This window comes from Pantherophis guttatus, chromosome 1, assembly GCF_059756535.1.
Source record: "Pantherophis guttatus breed Tessera chromosome 1, ASM5975653v1, whole genome shotgun sequence".
In the NCBI taxonomy this organism is placed as follows: domain Eukaryota; kingdom Metazoa; phylum Chordata; class Lepidosauria; order Squamata; family Colubridae; genus Pantherophis; species Pantherophis guttatus.
In genome coordinates this window covers 211,397,829-211,414,751 of record NC_142063.1, presented here as the reverse complement: position 1 = coordinate 211,414,751, position 16,923 = coordinate 211,397,829, and the positions used below count along the sequence as shown (strand labels likewise).

At 38.0% G+C, this 16,923-nt stretch overlaps 1 long non-coding RNA gene across 1 annotated transcript; it reads left to right on the top strand.

Annotated features, from left to right (window-relative positions):
• The first annotated feature begins 712 nt into the window (after positions 1-712).
• On the top strand, positions 713-8,034 carry LOC117674240 (uncharacterized). Its single transcript, XR_004593772.3, has 3 exons — positions 713-861; positions 978-1,063; positions 1,663-8,034. It is a non-coding gene; the product is annotated as an uncharacterized LOC117674240 (long non-coding RNA).
• Positions 8,035-16,923: the final 8,889 nt, after the last annotated feature.

Below are 16,923 nucleotides of genomic sequence, written 5' to 3'. Positions count from 1 at the left end.
TAGAGGGACATCAGGATCAACTAGCTGAGTTGATTCACTCTAACTCTCTAAATAAGATTAGCATACGGGATCCAACTGAAGTTTTGTTCTTATTAATCCTTTTTTTCATAACTGGGAAAATCTACCATATGTGTACTTTTAAAAAATCCAGTTGGCCTTCTATGTTTAGAATCCTTTCTTTCAAAATTGAGTTGACTTTAGTTGGAAGAGGAGAACAACCGTTTAGCCAGCAAAATGTCTTGGCTTTTGAGGGAGAACAAGGAGCTGCAGAACAAAATGAAAGACAATCCAGAAAGTGAGTATTATTTTAACTTAACAACATTTTAATAGTTTTCATTCTAAAAAGAAAAGTGATTTATTTCATCTTTGTACAAGCTCCAGTTCTTTTGTTATTTCTTTTTGCCAGGAGATGCTGACAGAGATGAGGAAAGGGAGTATGAGGTGTTAAAGGAGAAATATGAACAGGACCAAAAAGTCATCAGCAGAGTGAAGACTGTAAGTATCATACGTGATAGTAAGAAATTAGAACAACCTCTTTAAGTGAGATTTTATAACACATTAAAAGTTAATTTTGATTGTACTTCATCAATTTCTTTTTACAGGAAGTCTCAAAAAAAAAACCCTGAGAAAAAGAAAGAATTGGTAAGAGCTCAGGAGCAGGCAATTGATGATGTCTGCTCCCAACTCGTATCTCTACCCAGACATGGAAGACCATGACAGTAAGATTTGTCCTTCCATTTCTTGGAGAGAAATAGACGTGTTTCAATTGATGACTCTCTATTTCGTTCTAAAATATTTGTTTAACACTTTTCTGTCTCTGCCAGAGAACAGTCAAAAGAGAAATCTGATTGCATACAAAAGGTAAATGATACAATTTTTAAAACATTACATATTTTTATTCTGTAGAAAAATTATCTTGCAACATTTGGTACTAAAAATAAAATCAATTTTGCCACACAATGTTTATTCTTTTACAGTATCTAGGTGTTAAGTGCAACCATTTCACTTTGTATTGCAATCAAGGAAATGATGATTCCCAACCATGGATCATAGTAGAGACGGAGTAAGTATTTTGATATATCTCTTTGCATCATTCTGAATATAGGCAATATTTCTGTGAATCTGAATGCTAAAGTAATGTTTATACTTTTTAAGCTTAAATTGATAAAACAAACAACAATGCAGAAAATAATATTGTATCATTTCCCTTTTTAAAGAAACTCATCAGGACTTGCAGTAATCTTGGCACCATGATTTTTATATGCCAAGTGTTTAATATCTGCTGCTGTTAAAACAAGTGGACTAAAGTATGAGTCCCAACATTTCTTTGCCATTTTAAAATAGGGATTGATTTCGGCATGAGTAGGCCTCAGCAGTCATGAGATCAGATTTGCACTACACACTAAGAGTTTTCCTTGCAGTTTGAGGGACTGGGGGAAAATCCTTCGACTGACAGCTATAGTGTTAGTAAATGGGCCCCTACTTTCAGAAAGCTTTAAAAATCAAATCAAATAACACCATTGAAATTCATATTTTAAAGTCCAAGATGAGATCTAGTGAAATGGGAAAACTTTGAGAAATGTTGCTGAATTAAGATTTCATATTGGAGTTTTTCATGATTAACTTAAATTTTTGCTACTATCTGTACTTCTGCTACAACAGTGAAATCTTCCACATTTGAGAAGAGAGGAAAAGATGAGAGCAATTGGAATCTAAGAATATTCCCAGGATTTCCCAGGTATTCCTATTCAAAAGTCTTTAACCAAATATAACATAGACAAAGATGAGGTGCCTTGTTTATTGAACAAATGTGAAATAATCATATTGAGTGGCAGTTGTTTCAAAGGAGATTTACATAGGAGTCATGCAAAAACAGTAAAGAAAAAATTTCTCTCAATTTTTCTATGAATTTTTCTGAGATTTTCAAATTCTTCAGAATTCTATACCAGGGATGTGGAAGTGCCAAGGATGGCCTATAATTAGGCTATAACATAAAATAAGAAATTTTAGATGGAATGCACTCTCTCGTGGCATTAGAAATAGAATTTAGATGGTTTGTCTTGATACGCTTGGCTGAATTGTTCTAAAGGCCAATGTGATGAAAAATCTTGCTAATATTCTGCCTGCCAAGTTTTTCTGAGAAGTTATTCATCAGCTTAAATTATTGTCTCTTTTAATTTAACTACTTTTCATTAGATAAAAATGCAGTTTGATATATAATTTAATGTGTTAGTTGTTTGTTTCATTGAAATACTTATATTTTTCAAAATAGAAAGATCTGGTTTCTCTTCAAATACATTCTTCAAATACAGGATTGTACTAATGTAATTCTATTCTGACCTACTTCTTTTTAATCCAGTGAATTCAAAGACACCTGTAGTCCTTTTTGGGACTCCCTCCGTTTATGACTTAATCCAACCAGGGACAACCAGGACCCGCTGGATTGCTGTGGCTAAGAGATACAGTCGTGTGGCATCACCTTTTACACCTCTTCATTTAATAACAACAGTGGCAATTTGTCCAAATTTGATACCATTTGAAGTTGTTACATGAAGACTACCTTTATTGTGAAAATTCTCCTTCACCATCAAATACGCTCCTGAAGAAACTGCTTTTGGCATCCCCTTCTTGTTTGGAAGTCAAAGTGAGGAAAAGGCTTCCAGCAATTTGAATGTGATGCAGGTGGTTGTGCCCTGCAAGTTTCTGTCCTGAGTACCTGGATTGTTAAGAAAGAAAAATTCAAGAACATCCATGGAGAAGGCATCAAGTGTGCTTTGGCCAACAGCCTTGCCAGCCAAGTTAGTATGTTCCACCTGGCCAAATGTCCAACCTCCTCCTCACTAGAGGAGCCAGACAAATTGTCTCTGCCATAAAAAATATGATGAGATGTAATTAAAAGAGACATGTATCAGCTTAGTCATTGCCCAGGTTAGAGGAACTGTGTTAGGTTTTGGAATTCCTGGTCATTTGGCGGAAAATGTCCATGACTCATGGCTTCTGACTGAGTAACCAGGGCCAGCACCCTTGGCAGAAGTAACTCAAACTGTAAAGGCAAACTAGGGGGAGTTGTCAGTAGAAGAAGCCAGCACAGCTAATGAATTCAGAAACCAGGACTCTATTCTTTGCCTCAGAAACAACAAAGCTCTCTAATGAAAGTAGTAGAAGAATTGAAACAAAGATTCACTGAGCATCTTACAAAAACACAGAATAAGGTTGCCTGCATTGAAGCCTCCAAAGAGGTTCCAAAGAAACAGCTAGCACAAGCATTGAAAGATGCCAATACTGTAGTAGCAAATATAAACAGCAGCTCACTACAAGAAAATCCAACTAATATACAACATAGCTGCATTTATAACTGAATACCTGGGATGCAAAATCAATAAAGAGGAAAAACAGCCAAATGGTACACTACCAAAATGTAATTTCAGGCTGGAAAATAGCTGTGATCAGATGCAAGCAGGGTAGAACAAATGAAAGAAAAGAACCCAAAGAACAAGACCAAATAATACTGGATCAAGAAATGTCACCTGAAAACAAGGAAGATTAAGGAAGCATTAGAAATAATAAACCAGCAAATAACAGCTACAGCCAAGAAGATCAGCAGAATAAAGTTCAAATTCCACATTACAGGCAGAATCTCCAATTTCAATCCAATCAGAAATATTCGTCCCAATCCATCAATTGAGAGATTGTATCAAATCAATCAACACTTGACAAGGAAAACACCATGCAGTTCCGGGTACAGACATGGGATAACCCAAAGAAATAGAATAAGAACACAGCTTGGCTAAAGGGAGTGGATAAGAATTTTTTTAAAAGGCTTAAATAAAAGAAGAATTGATCAGCACCAGGTGAAGATGAACTGCATGGTTTTTGGTTGAAAAACCTGACTGGTTTATGTCCACTCATTGCCAAGCAGTTATACTGCATGGAGATAAAATTGCAGAGTGGCTAACATCTGACAAAACCTACCTGATAATGAAAAAACCAGCAAAAGGGGAGCACCGGGCAACTACTGGCCAAATACCTGCTTACCAACAACTTTCAAATGGCTAATGTGTGGTACCTGATACAGTCCAACACCTTCTGGCTGAAAACAAGCTCTTTCCACCTGAGCAGAAAGGAAACTGCCCCAAAAGCAGAGGAACAAAAATTCAGCTCCTGGTTGGCAATATGATTCTGCGAAACTACAGGAGAGGCAAGACCGAATTGAATGTAGCATGGATTGATACAAGAAGGCATTTGACTCCATGTCCCATGATTGGATAATCAAGTGCCTAGAAATGACATGAGTCAAAAGAAACTACAGAAGCTTTTTCCAAGGTTTATGGCACAAAGAAAAACATTGCTAATCAATGGTGAGAGAATGGGAGAGGTTAATAATAAAAGAGAGGAATATTTCAAAGAGATTCGTTATCACCATTACTGTTTGTCATCACACAAAAATACTGAAGAAGAAGAAGAAACAGGTCAGTTTAACATGAAGCTTGTGAAAAAGGTAACTAAAGAAAACAAAGGGATTAATAAAGCAAAATGCAAGCTGATAAATATAAGAAAGTTTTTGCATTAAAATGTGCATTGTAAGCCGCCCTGAGTCTCCGGAGAAGGGTGGCATATAAATCAAATTAAAAAAAAAAAAAGATGAGTCTGTGTGTACAGGAAATGTTAGAAATATTTGGAAAATACAAATATCAAGATCATTCAAAATTAACAACACCCATGAAAGAGGAAATGCCAGACATCCTAGTAGAGGAAATATCAAGTGCAATAAAATCAATGAAAAATAGCAAAGCTTCAGGGAATGACTGTGTTATGGTTGAAATGCTGAAAGCTGATGGTCATAGGTTATACAAGATACTAGCAAAACTACACTTGAGATGCCTCAGAGAAAAAAAAAATACCCAATGCATGGAAAAATGCGGAAGTGATTCTTATTCTGGATGAAGATAATCACTAAAAATACCTGAGCATCCCTGAAGCTGACATCATCAAGCACACTGAAGTCAAGAAAAAGATTAGAAGTGAATACATGATGAGAGCGAAGAAATTCCTAAAGTCCAAACTCAGTGGATGAAATACCATATAGGAAATCAGCGCCTGGGTAATTCCAGTCATTAAATATAAACCTGGAACAGTGGACTGGACTCAAGCAAAACTAAAGACCCCAGATAGGAAGACTAGAAAGGTAACAAAAATGGAATCATACCCTTCATCAACATAGCAATTATGACAGACTCTACTTACCAGGAATATGGGTGGATGTAGAATGTTGCAAGTAGCTCAGATGATTAAAGAAAAAAAAGAGTATTGAAAGAATATCTGAAGGTTAGTGAAGAAGATGCACTGAAGCTGGAGCACCAGGAAGGCTTAGTGAATATTAGAGAGATCAAACTGGCCTACAAGAAATACCAAATAAGAACAGAATAGAGACATGGACAGACAAATTATTATATGGCCTTAATATATATTTTAAAAATAGCAGGCAAAGCAGACAGTAACAAGATTGGGCAATAACTGAAAGCAGGAAAGTTGAAGAAAGAGACAGAGCTGCATAAGACCAAGCTTTAAGAGCAAACACATACAAAGGCACTGATGAGAAAGGGAGAAAAATCACAAAATACAAAGACTGCAAATAAAAAATCAATGACTTGGGAAAAGAAAGTAGAAGACATTCCTGTCCTTCAGGGATAGATTTTGCTGAAGGACAGGAACTTTATATGATGAATTCGTTTTACAAGAAAAAGGCTAGCAGAAAATGGGCATGGAAGAGTCCATCTGGGTACGCAAGTGAAATTGACTACATCATGATAAAACCATATTTTGCCATTGTACTATCAGTAGCTTTAATGTTGGAAGTGACCATAGAATGGTACGAGATAAAGTGAAGATAGACTGCCAAAAAGAGCATATGAAAATGATAAAGATATCATGAAAAACGAAAATAAAGAGTGATAAGCTGTTAGAGAAGAGTAGCGATTTTCAGATTAATTTAACAAACTGTTTTGCAAGATTTGAAAAAGATGAATGTTATGGACCAAAATAAACAAATAGTCCTCAAATCCTCTATATCTAATACCAGTGAAAAAACATTTTGTACAGTAAAAAATCTCTAATGAAACTATTGATTTAATGAAAAAAAGACAGATGATGAAGAATACTGGAAGTTTCACTAATAAACTGGAGTATATTGAACTTTGCAAGACCATGAGAAAACATATCAATAAATAAACATATCAGTTCAACATGAAGCTTGTGAAAGAGGCAATTGAAGAAAAGAAATGGATTTATAAAGCAAAATGCAAGCTTATAAATATAAGAAAGGTTTTTGCATTAAAATGTGAAGATGGCTCTGTGTGTTGAACAAAACTGGATTCTATCCAGAGCTATACAAAATGTCAGCTTTCCAGAAAAAAACCCAACTCCAAGTAAAAACTCTGAAGCAAGCATTGTTCAAAGTTCTATTTACTACAATAGGTAAACTGGCACATCTGGGAAAACCCGAATCTGAGAGGTCCGGGTTTTCCCTCAGTAAATCAAAACCCCCCAAACCCTCCCCTCACTCCTCTGTCGATCACATGCTCCAATCAACAGCCGTCCCATCTCGAGACATAACTCCAACCACTCCTTCTCCAAATGCAGGATTGCCTTGACCTTGACCGACAGGAAGAATGCTATTATGTCTAAAGACAACCCCTCTACTAAATCCCCCCTCTTACTTTCCCACACATGAGAAGGTGGCAGCATGGAAGCTTCCTGCCTAATATGGCTTCCAAAGCTGACACAAAGATCACAATTATGTAAAAGTAAAAACACCTACGAAAGAGGAAATACCAGACATCTGAGTAGAAGAAATATTAAGGGTCATAAAATCAATGAAAAAATGTTAAAGCTTTAGAAAATGACTGTGTTACGGTTGAAATGAAAGCTGGTGCTTACAGTTTACACAAGATACTAGCAAAACTACACTCAGGAGGCCCCAGAGAAGAAAAAATGCCTGATGCATGGGAAAATGCTGAAGTGATTGTTAGAAAGGGGCCGAACATGATTTAAAGAACTTTCCCACAATAAGCTTTCTTTCAGCCATGTACAAGTTTTTCACCAAGATTATAGCAAAGAAAAAATTAACATTAATGACGTAGAGCCAAAGAAGCAGGCAGATTTCAGAAGTGGTTACAGCACAACATATGACATCCAAGTTGTTCAGCAGGTCATTGAAAAACAATGCGTACACCATGCCACTATGCATGGCTTTCATTGACTACAAAAAGGTGTTTGATTTAGTATTCCAGCAAGCAATAATTGCTCAACCAATCAACATTGCTTACATACACTTACTACATCAATATATGAAAAAACAATGGTGACTATTTGTCTGAATGATTTTAAAGTAGAAATCAACAGAGAATGAGATGATACAATATTAGCTATCCTTTTCTCAGCTGGCCTTGAAGAAGTATTTTGCAAACTTGACTGGGCAAAAGATGGAATAAAAATCAACAGAGATTATTTAAATCACTTAAGATTTGCAGATGTTGTTGTTCTCTTTTCACAAAACCCAGAAGAGTCACAAAGACACATACAAGAGCTGCACAAAGCAGTGGAATCATTTGGCATAAAAATAAATCTGAAAACGAGCCAGCTCATGTTTAATAAATTCACCAAAGAAAGATAAATGTTTATATCTGGAGAAGAAATAGATGTAGTAGACCACTATATATATCTTGGCCAATGGATCTCAATCGAAGATGATACAATAAAGAAATTGAGTGGCATGTTAAATGTGGTTGGCAGACATTCAACGAGTTAAGCATAATTTTCCAAAACAACCTCCCCCTATGCCTGAAAAGTCTTCGATCAGTGTGTGCTACCTGTCCTAACATATGCCAGCAAAGCATTGACACTAACCTCAAAATTGGTTCAAAAGCTATGAGTGGCACAAAGACCCATGGAAAGATACATGCACGGCATCACAAGATAAATTAGAAAGACCTGCACATGGATTAGAGAACAAATGAAAGTATACAATATCATCAAGAGAGTAAAAGAATTGAAATCGAAATGGGCTGGTCACATAGCAAGAAGAACTGATGGCAGGTGAGCCAAGGCAGTCCTAGAATGAATTCCATCCAGGGGTGAAATGTAAAATTTGTTACTACCGGTTCTGTGGGCGTGGCTTAGTGGTGGGAGTAATGTGACTGGATGGGCGTCGACAAGTTTTGTTTTTTTTTTAATTTTCAAAGCATTTTTTCTAATGCTTTGAAAAGACTCTGCTGATCAGGCAACTCAGCTGGGATCGTCAGAGAGGCTTTTTAAAAAATACCTCTTTGCCGATCAAGCAACTCAGCTGGGATCATCAGAGAGGCTTTTTATAAAATACCTCTCTGCCAGTCAGGCAACTCAGCTGGGATCGTCAGAGACTTTTCAAAGCATTTTTTTTATCACCTCTTCGGCCAAGAGGTTGCAAAAAAAAAAATGCTTTGAAAAGTCTCTGACTACCCCAGCTGAGCCGCGCGATCATCAGAGGCTTTTTTTTTTACTTTTAAAAGCATTTTTTCGTCGGAAGAGGTTATAGAAAAAATGCTTTTAAAAGTTTTTTTAAAAAGCCTCTGATGATCCTGTGGCTCAGCTGGGCATGGGGGGGGGCAGGGATTTTTGCTACCGGTTCTCCGAACCACCCGCCGCTATCGCTACTGGATTGGGCGATCCGGTTGGAACCGGGAGCATTTCACCCCTGATTACACTTGATAAAAAGCGTCCACAAAAGAGACCTAAAGCAAGATGGATCAATGACATCAGCAAGTATTGTGGGCCCAACTGGCAAAAGAAAGCTCAGGATCTTATTGGTAGGAAACATGTGGAGGCGGCCTTCATTTTGCATTGGATAGATGATGGCTAGAATGATGCTGATGGAAAGAAAGCAGAGAGTACCTTACCTTACCTTAGAAATGAGCCTTAACTCAGCTGGCAATTTGGAAAGTGTGAAGACCTTTACTTTGGTAAAGAATCAGGAAGGATCAGGAAGTTAGTGAAGTTAGTGAAGTCCAGATTGATTTATTGATTTATTGATTTATTGATTTATTGATTTATTGATTTATTGATTTATTGATTTATTGATTTATTGATTTATTGATTCGATTTATATGCTGCCCTTCTCCGGAGACTCAGGGCGGCGTACAATGCGTTAAGTAATAGCCTTCATACTTTTGTATATACCTGCTTAGTAGGGCTTTCGCCACCCCCCCCCCACAAGCGGTGTTCTTTTTTATACAAAGTCAGTTTATTGCCCCCACAAACCGGGTCCTCATTTTACCTACCTCGAAAGGATGGAAGGCTGAGTCAACCTTGAGCCTGGTGAGATTTGAACTTGCAGTAATTGCAGGCAGCTGGTGCTACTTAACAGCACTTTAGTCTGCTGCGCCACCAAGGCTCTGGTGGTTTGATACTGTGGGTTTTCTATTCTCAGTTGCGGATTCTTTTTTCCATTATATGTTATATAAATGGATTTTTTTATATTGTAAGCTTTTCTTTGCAAACATTCACATCTAAAGGCCTAAATACTAAAAGGGTAGTATTGTAGAATAGTAGAATGCATTTATTTCACACAAAAAAGCCCTCTTTATACATATATAATTAGCCACTCAGGGAAATGATCATGTGGGGCTTTTCCTCCTGATGTGCCATTTTTCTGTAGACATGGAGAGTAGTTTATATCCTAATGTTTCAGTAGCATGATCTCCACCTGCATTCTAAAAATAAGAAATAATTTAACTATTTTCATTCTGTAGCACAGCGGTCCCCAACCTTTTTGACACCAGGTTTCATGGAAGACAATTTTTCCATGGACTGGGGGGAGAAGATGGTTTTGGTTTGCTCACTCGCCCTCCACTCACCTCCAGCTATGCAGCCCAATTCCTGGTACCAGTCCGTGACCCAGGGGTTGGGGCTCCCTGCTGTAGCAAACATATTGTATACATCAGGGGTGGGTTGTACTTACCTTTACTACCGGTTTGCAATGGGAGCGCACTTGTGCGCTTGCGTTGCTTGCGTGTGTGTGTGTGCACTTCTGCACATGCACCATGATGACATCCGGGCAGGTGGGCGGAGCCTCCCACCATTTTTACTACTGGTTTGCAAGAACCGGACCAAATCTGGAACAACCCACCAGCTGCTAAGAAGGAACCTGCCTGATACTCATTCCACATTCCTGCCAGCTGCATAAAGTAAACTTTGTAAGAAGAAAACAGCTATGGTGCTTAGAGATAATAGAAAGTAAATGAAGCTGGAAGTTCGGCTCCATTTACAAGCAGGCAGAAAACTCATTGAAGACAGGATATTTCACAATGGAAATCACCCAAACCTTTTTAGAAACACAAAGCCCATGTTGCACAAACCCCAAAACTTCAAAAACATAGAACCATATAAGAATCCCTCCTCTTATCCAGTTTATTGTTCAGCTGACCCAAAAATGAACTGCTGAATGTCACTTTGCTTCTGCAAGTAAGAACCTCCTTCCAGCAGCTGCTTCTTGACTTCTCAATTTAAAGTGACTGTGTCTTTTTTTTCTTCTTCTTCTTCTTTGCCAAGTGCTCTCCTGGCTGAGAAGCGTCCTGATTTTTTCCTTCTAGCCGATCAGTTGGGAGGCTTCTCAATTTAAAGCAATGGTGTCTTGTTTTTTTTCCCTCTTCTTTGTCAAGTGAGCCCTGATTTTTTTCCTTCCAGCCAATCAGCTGGGAGTCGGGAGGCAGCGAATAGATTGGGGTGGGGCCAGGCAGAGGTGGTATTTACCGGTTCTCTGAACTACTCAAAATTTCCACTACCGGTTCTTGCGAACCGGGGAGAACCAGTAGCAACCCACCACTGGTTGGGCGGCTTGGAGTTCTTCTGTCCTTCTGTGAAAGCAATTATCTTCATTTCTCACATAATGTTTGACAGATAGCATGATTCACATGTTTGTGTGGATAAATGCTTTCTTATAAATGCCTGAAAGGTGAAGGACATCAGGATCAGGTTTGGTTTTGAAAATAACAAAGCAATTAGTATTCTTTGAAAGTTCACTTCGATAGATAATTGTTATCAAATTTCAAGGCCAAAATCCTGTCAAATATTCACAGAAGAATAAAAGAATTCTCCCCTTCTCCCCAATCCTCCAAACAACTTTCCTTAAAAACTGAAGCTATTAGAACATAATCAGTTTCCTCAACTAAAAATTGATGACTTTTTCCCTGTATATATAGATCTCTGTTTTAAAAAACCCTAACTACCCACCCACAACTCCTTTCAGGTGTTTTTAAGGTAATAAACCTTTGTGTGAGAATACATTGCTGAAAAATTACTCCCAATTTTTCTTCAAAATTCATGTTTTTAGCTTTAGTTCAAAGGGAAAAGGTTCGTTTTGGGATTTATTTTCTCTGGTGGTTGTGGTCCCAGACAATCCAATAAATTGAATGATAAGATGGTATCTTCCATTTTACCACCTCCAATTGAAATCTAGAGCAGATGTGAGTGACAGTGAAGGATGAAAATTTAGTTTAGTTTTTTAGAACTTCAGTAAATTCAGATTTTTCTCCCCAAGGATAAAAAACTTGAAACAACAATTAAAGCAACAATATTTTAATAAGTATCACTTGGCTAGCTCTATAGTGTAAACATAACTAGAAGAATAGAATTTCTCTGACTCGATCATTAGAACTATGCTTTAAGAAACAATCCAACACATGTTGTGCATTTTTATTTTTATCATGTTTACTTAGCTTTGTTCAAAATAAAAAACAATGCTGGAATGTTGAATGTGGGTTTCAACAATACCAAACACAGTGGGATAATTCTTTCTGCCACTACTTACCATCCTCTTAACTTCCATTTTTAATTGCTTTTACTTGACAAATCAAACATCAAAGAATAAACCAATTAATCCTTCTTCCTATCAGTCTGGGGTTTTGTTTTTTGTTTTTGTCTGCCTGCTTGAGACATATCTTTTTCTTCATTCCAACACAAGTGAACAAATGCTTCATCATCTCTTCTGAGTTTTCTATCTGAAAGCTGCAATGATTGGGAGAAATTGCAGTTGGTATACCTTTCCCTTGAACATAGAAAACGCACCTGGCAGCCCAACAGTAAATTATGCCTTGTCCAACACTTATTTTTGATTTAAATGGCTTGCCAATGGTTATATAGAAATGGGAAGAGGGGGGACTGAAATGCGAAATGTGATGTTTTGTATGCTAGGAATGGTTTTTGATTCAGGCCACTCTGAATTGCATTTTTAGACCATGGATAAATACAATTTTGCTTATCGTGGTGACTTTGAGTGACCTCAAACAAAAAAACCCCCATAATTTCTACCTTTTAACTTCTTTTTTTTTCTTGATTTTCCCTGCTATTCTTTGGTCCCATTTCTGCTTTCAGTATCTTGCAATGTTAACGCTGGAGGTTGTTAAAGAACTCTTTCGCAACACCACAGGTTTGTATATTACAGCAGCATGACTACTCAAAAAATCTTTCTATACCTTTTGAATTTTTTCAAACATGAGCTCTTTCCATCAAATTTCTACTTTAGTTTGTGATGTTTTTCTTTAAATATCTGCATTTTAAAATCTGCACTACTAATTACTGTTTTTCCTAGTACATATCCTCTGGTTTGCATTTATCCTAATATGTACCATTTGTACACACAATTTGCTGTAGTGTGCATTATTTTAATGAATGTTTGTATGCATTTTTACTCAGAACTGTTTCATAAGAGTCAGGAAAGTGTGAAAAATTGAAGGGTAATTGCAATCAATTTCATGTATTAAACTAATTTTCTCTTAGTTTAGGACAGGGGGTTTCAAATTCAAACCTCATAGGAATTTGTGAGCTTGAGGCCCACATACATCAATAAAATTCTCTCATAATGAAGAAAATGAAGAGTTCCATAGAATGTCATTGAACATAAATTTATTAAATAAATGTAAAAACGTGATTGTCAAACAGGGCTTTTTTTTAACTATTTCACTTTGGTTTGTTATCTGGCATCATTTTTCATTAATATTCAAATACCAGTATTTGAGTAACAACATAAAACCTTTGAATCTAATCATCTGAAACTTGGCAGGATTTATTCCCTCAGAAGAGTCAATTATGCCTGAAAATTAGTTTACATTCTGCCAAAACAATTAGAATGATGTTGGCAGTAATCAAAGAGGCAAAAAAGAGAAATGTTTTGTCTTTAGTTTGACATGTGTCACCCTCTCATAAGAGGCTATAATTCCTGAAAAATTTAGCTCAGTTTCAAATTACTTTGAATGGCAGCAGGATAAAAAGCTGATGAAATAAACACATTTTGTCATTAAAGGGGTGGGGGGATCAAATGTTTTCCAGTTTCCTGAATTACTGGCGAAGCATGGAGGCTTGGGGGTTTAAAGCAAATTTAGGGTTTGAATAAGTCCTTGGCCTACCCCGGAGGAAAATGAAAAGCAGCTACATTACAAAAAACACCCTCACAGGGAGAAAAAAAGCCTCTATAGCATGGGTGTCAAACTCAATCGTGTCATGTGATGTATCGTGATATATCACAATGTTTTTTGCCTTTGCGGCCTGCACGTGAGGCATCCAGTCCCTGGCTCACCAGTTTGACAGGCCTGCTATAGGACCCAGGAAATGGGAAAGGCTAGGAAAGGCCAAGGAAGAGCCTTGTGGGAAGGTTCTGTGGAAGGTATCAATAGAAGAGAATAATTGTAGCTAAGAGTTGAACTGTAGGGTCCTTGGTGCTCTCTGAGCTTGTTTTCTTGCAAATGTTTCATTATAGTAGCACTGATTATGTTACCTTGTTTGGTAATGAAATGTCTGCAAAAACAGAACAACAAAAAAAACCCAGAGCACTAAGGACCCCAGGAACTGTGGAAGATGCAGCAGATGCTTCCTCTCAGGCACAACTGGCAGAGCATAGCTTGTGGAAGCCACACCATTTTCTCCATCTGCTCGAAATGGGATGGCTTCCCATCAGTAGTAGGTTCCACTTACCTTCACTACCGGTTCGGAACCGGGAGCATGCGCGTGTAGCCTGACCCTACACAGTGGGGGGAAACAGTGTTTTCCCCCTGTGCCATTGTTGCCACTGCAACTCTTACTACCCACAGTTTCCTTCCTCCTGGTGGGTTTCTTTTGTCCAACACAGCCAAAGGAAGAGACCAATGCTGATGAAGCAAATCAACAAAGGATAGCAGCAGCTGTCGGGAGTAAGAGGATTTTTTAAAAATTGATAATGAGGCAAATAGCAAATTATATAAATAGAATTCAGGGTCAGTCAGTCAGGTCTTAGTGCATGTCTTTGTGGAAATAAGTCTGCTGAGAATGCATAGATTTATGCTGTCTTTGAATGAGAAGATAGGGATTAATCATATGCACCAAGAACAACAGTGACTCTGTTATATATAACATTTATAACAAAAAAAAAAAAGATTGCTTGCCCCAGCCTCACATCTCAGTTATGTTGATAACTGCAGTGTGTTCTGTGTCACCAAAACAATCTTTTCTCTCCTTTTGGGAAAATATAGATTTGTAAATACAGTGGTAATCCCTTTTAATATAACACCAGTGCAGGATGTTATGCTGAAGGTGAAAAGAATATGATTGCTGTTAAAGCTGTAAGGCTACATGAAATCGCATTCATATACCAGGACTCTCTCTTCCCACCATCAATACACCAACTATCATAGTGTATTGCAATCCAAACCTCTCCCCCCAGTGGTGGGTTTCAATTTTTTTTATTACCGGTTCTGTGGGCGTGGCTTGGTGGGCGTGGCAGGGGAAGGATACTGTAAAATCTCCATTCCCTCCCCAATCCAGGGGAAGGTTACTGCAAAATCCCCATTTCCTCCCGATCAGCTTGGATTTGGGAGGCAGAGAATAGACGGGGGAGGGGCCAGTCAGAATTTTTACTACCGGTTCTCCGAACTACTCAAAATTTCCACTACCAGTTCTCCAGAACTGGTCAGAACCTGCTGAAACCCACCTCTGTCTCCCCACCCCACCCCATACACACCCCTACCAGTCTTTTGCAGCAGATTTAGGCGATGTACAGAAGTGCAGAAGGGGAAGAATTCATTTGATCAATGGGGTAGATAAAATGCTGATCCCAACCTGTAAAGTCTGCATTGAGAAGTGTATTAAGGAAAGTAGGAACTGATTAGGGACTTCATTAAGTTAAATGTTCCGGCTGCCCTGGCCAGGTAAACATGCAAACAAGATAGACAACAGGGTGGTGTGAGAAAGAGAGAGATGGATAGAGGATAGGTAGATGGTAGATAGATCTATAGATCTATATAGATATGCATCTTATTTTCAGCTGGAAAATCTAAAAGACCCTTGTGTTAAGCTGAACGTGAATACAATTCTCTGTATCATTCAGGACCCAAATAACAACAACAGTTTTGGCATTTCAGCCAATGAAAATAAAATTGTCTTTTAGGCTCTCAGATGAAGGCCTGAATGTCACAGTCAGAGCCCTCTCTGTCTGCAAGATTTTTTTTTTTTTTTTTTGGCCAGAAAGAGAAAACTAAATGGAAGCATAGCACTTTTTACATAGGCAAAGAGATAGAATAATTAAGATATTTAAAGAGAACCTGAAATAGCCAAAGTGGGTAACCTTACCTTGGGATTGCATAACTTCTCTTGAGTGGCAAGTTGCACCAGAATTACATTGCCTGCTGAACTCTAGACTCCAAAGTATGGGTGTGAGCAGGCCAAATAACCTTTGTATTTACTGAAGCTTTGAGTAAATGAAAGACACAGGTCTCTTAATAGAAAGTCATCTTCAACATGGTAGCACTTCTACCATGACTCACAATGTCTACTCCTCTCCCCTAAGACTATCAAGAAATAAGTTATAGAGTTATAGGTTATAGAGTTGGTCTTTCCCAGGAATTACTGGGAAAATAGAGGAGAAAAACAGGTGTGGTTAGAAAAGTCAGCAGTAGGGAAGGAGAAATAATGACACCTCAGTTGAAGAACATGGATATAAAACTAAGACTCAGCAGAGGGAAGATGGGGAAGAAAAAAATAGATAGATAAGGTGAATGGAGAGGAGACGGGAGGAAGAAAAATCACAGCTTCCCTCTAATAAAAGGTTGATCAAGAAGTTGGAAAGAAAGGACAATAAAAGAACAGGATAGGAACGTGGGTGAGGACAAGGGATCTTGTGAGCTGCACCCAACCCATTGATGGGCTATCTGCATGCGGTATAGAGAGCATGTTTTGCAATTTCCCCCTTACTCCATGTCTGGAGAATAACAGTGTGCCAATTCTAGGGAAATAATCTTGCACAAGTAAGTTCAATCAAGTTCAATGACAACCAGATAAAGCAGATTAGGCATTCATGTTGGCCTCCAAGAACATTCTAAGATTGGTTTAATGAGGATTGTTCAGGGGTGAAATCTAGCAGGTTCTGACAGGTTCTGGAGAATCGGTAGCGGAAATTTTGAGTAATTTGGAGAACCAGCACATACCACCTCTGGCTGGCCCCAGAGTGGGGTGGGAATGGAGAGTTTGCAATATACTTCCCCTGCCACACCCACCAAGCCACGCCCACAGAACCGGTAATAAAAAAAAATTGGATTTCACCACTGGGATAGTTGCTATGTTTGGTTCGGCCTTCTGGTTTCTTACAAGTCTTTTCTTTGATGATCAATTTCATATGAAACCCTTGTTTGAATTGGTTGCTATTTGGGTGAAAACAACTTGAAATTTACAACAACTTTTAGCCATGGCTGGTGCTAGGGAAGAATAATTATAGTTCTTTAAAGAACAGCCGAATAACAGAAACAGATTTATTTTAAGTATGAGAGCTTGTGTACACTAATAATTAAGGAAAAGCAAGTATATTTGATTTTGCATCAAAGCTTTTCTAGGATTATCAGTAACTCCAATCATGTGGAGTTGTGGGAT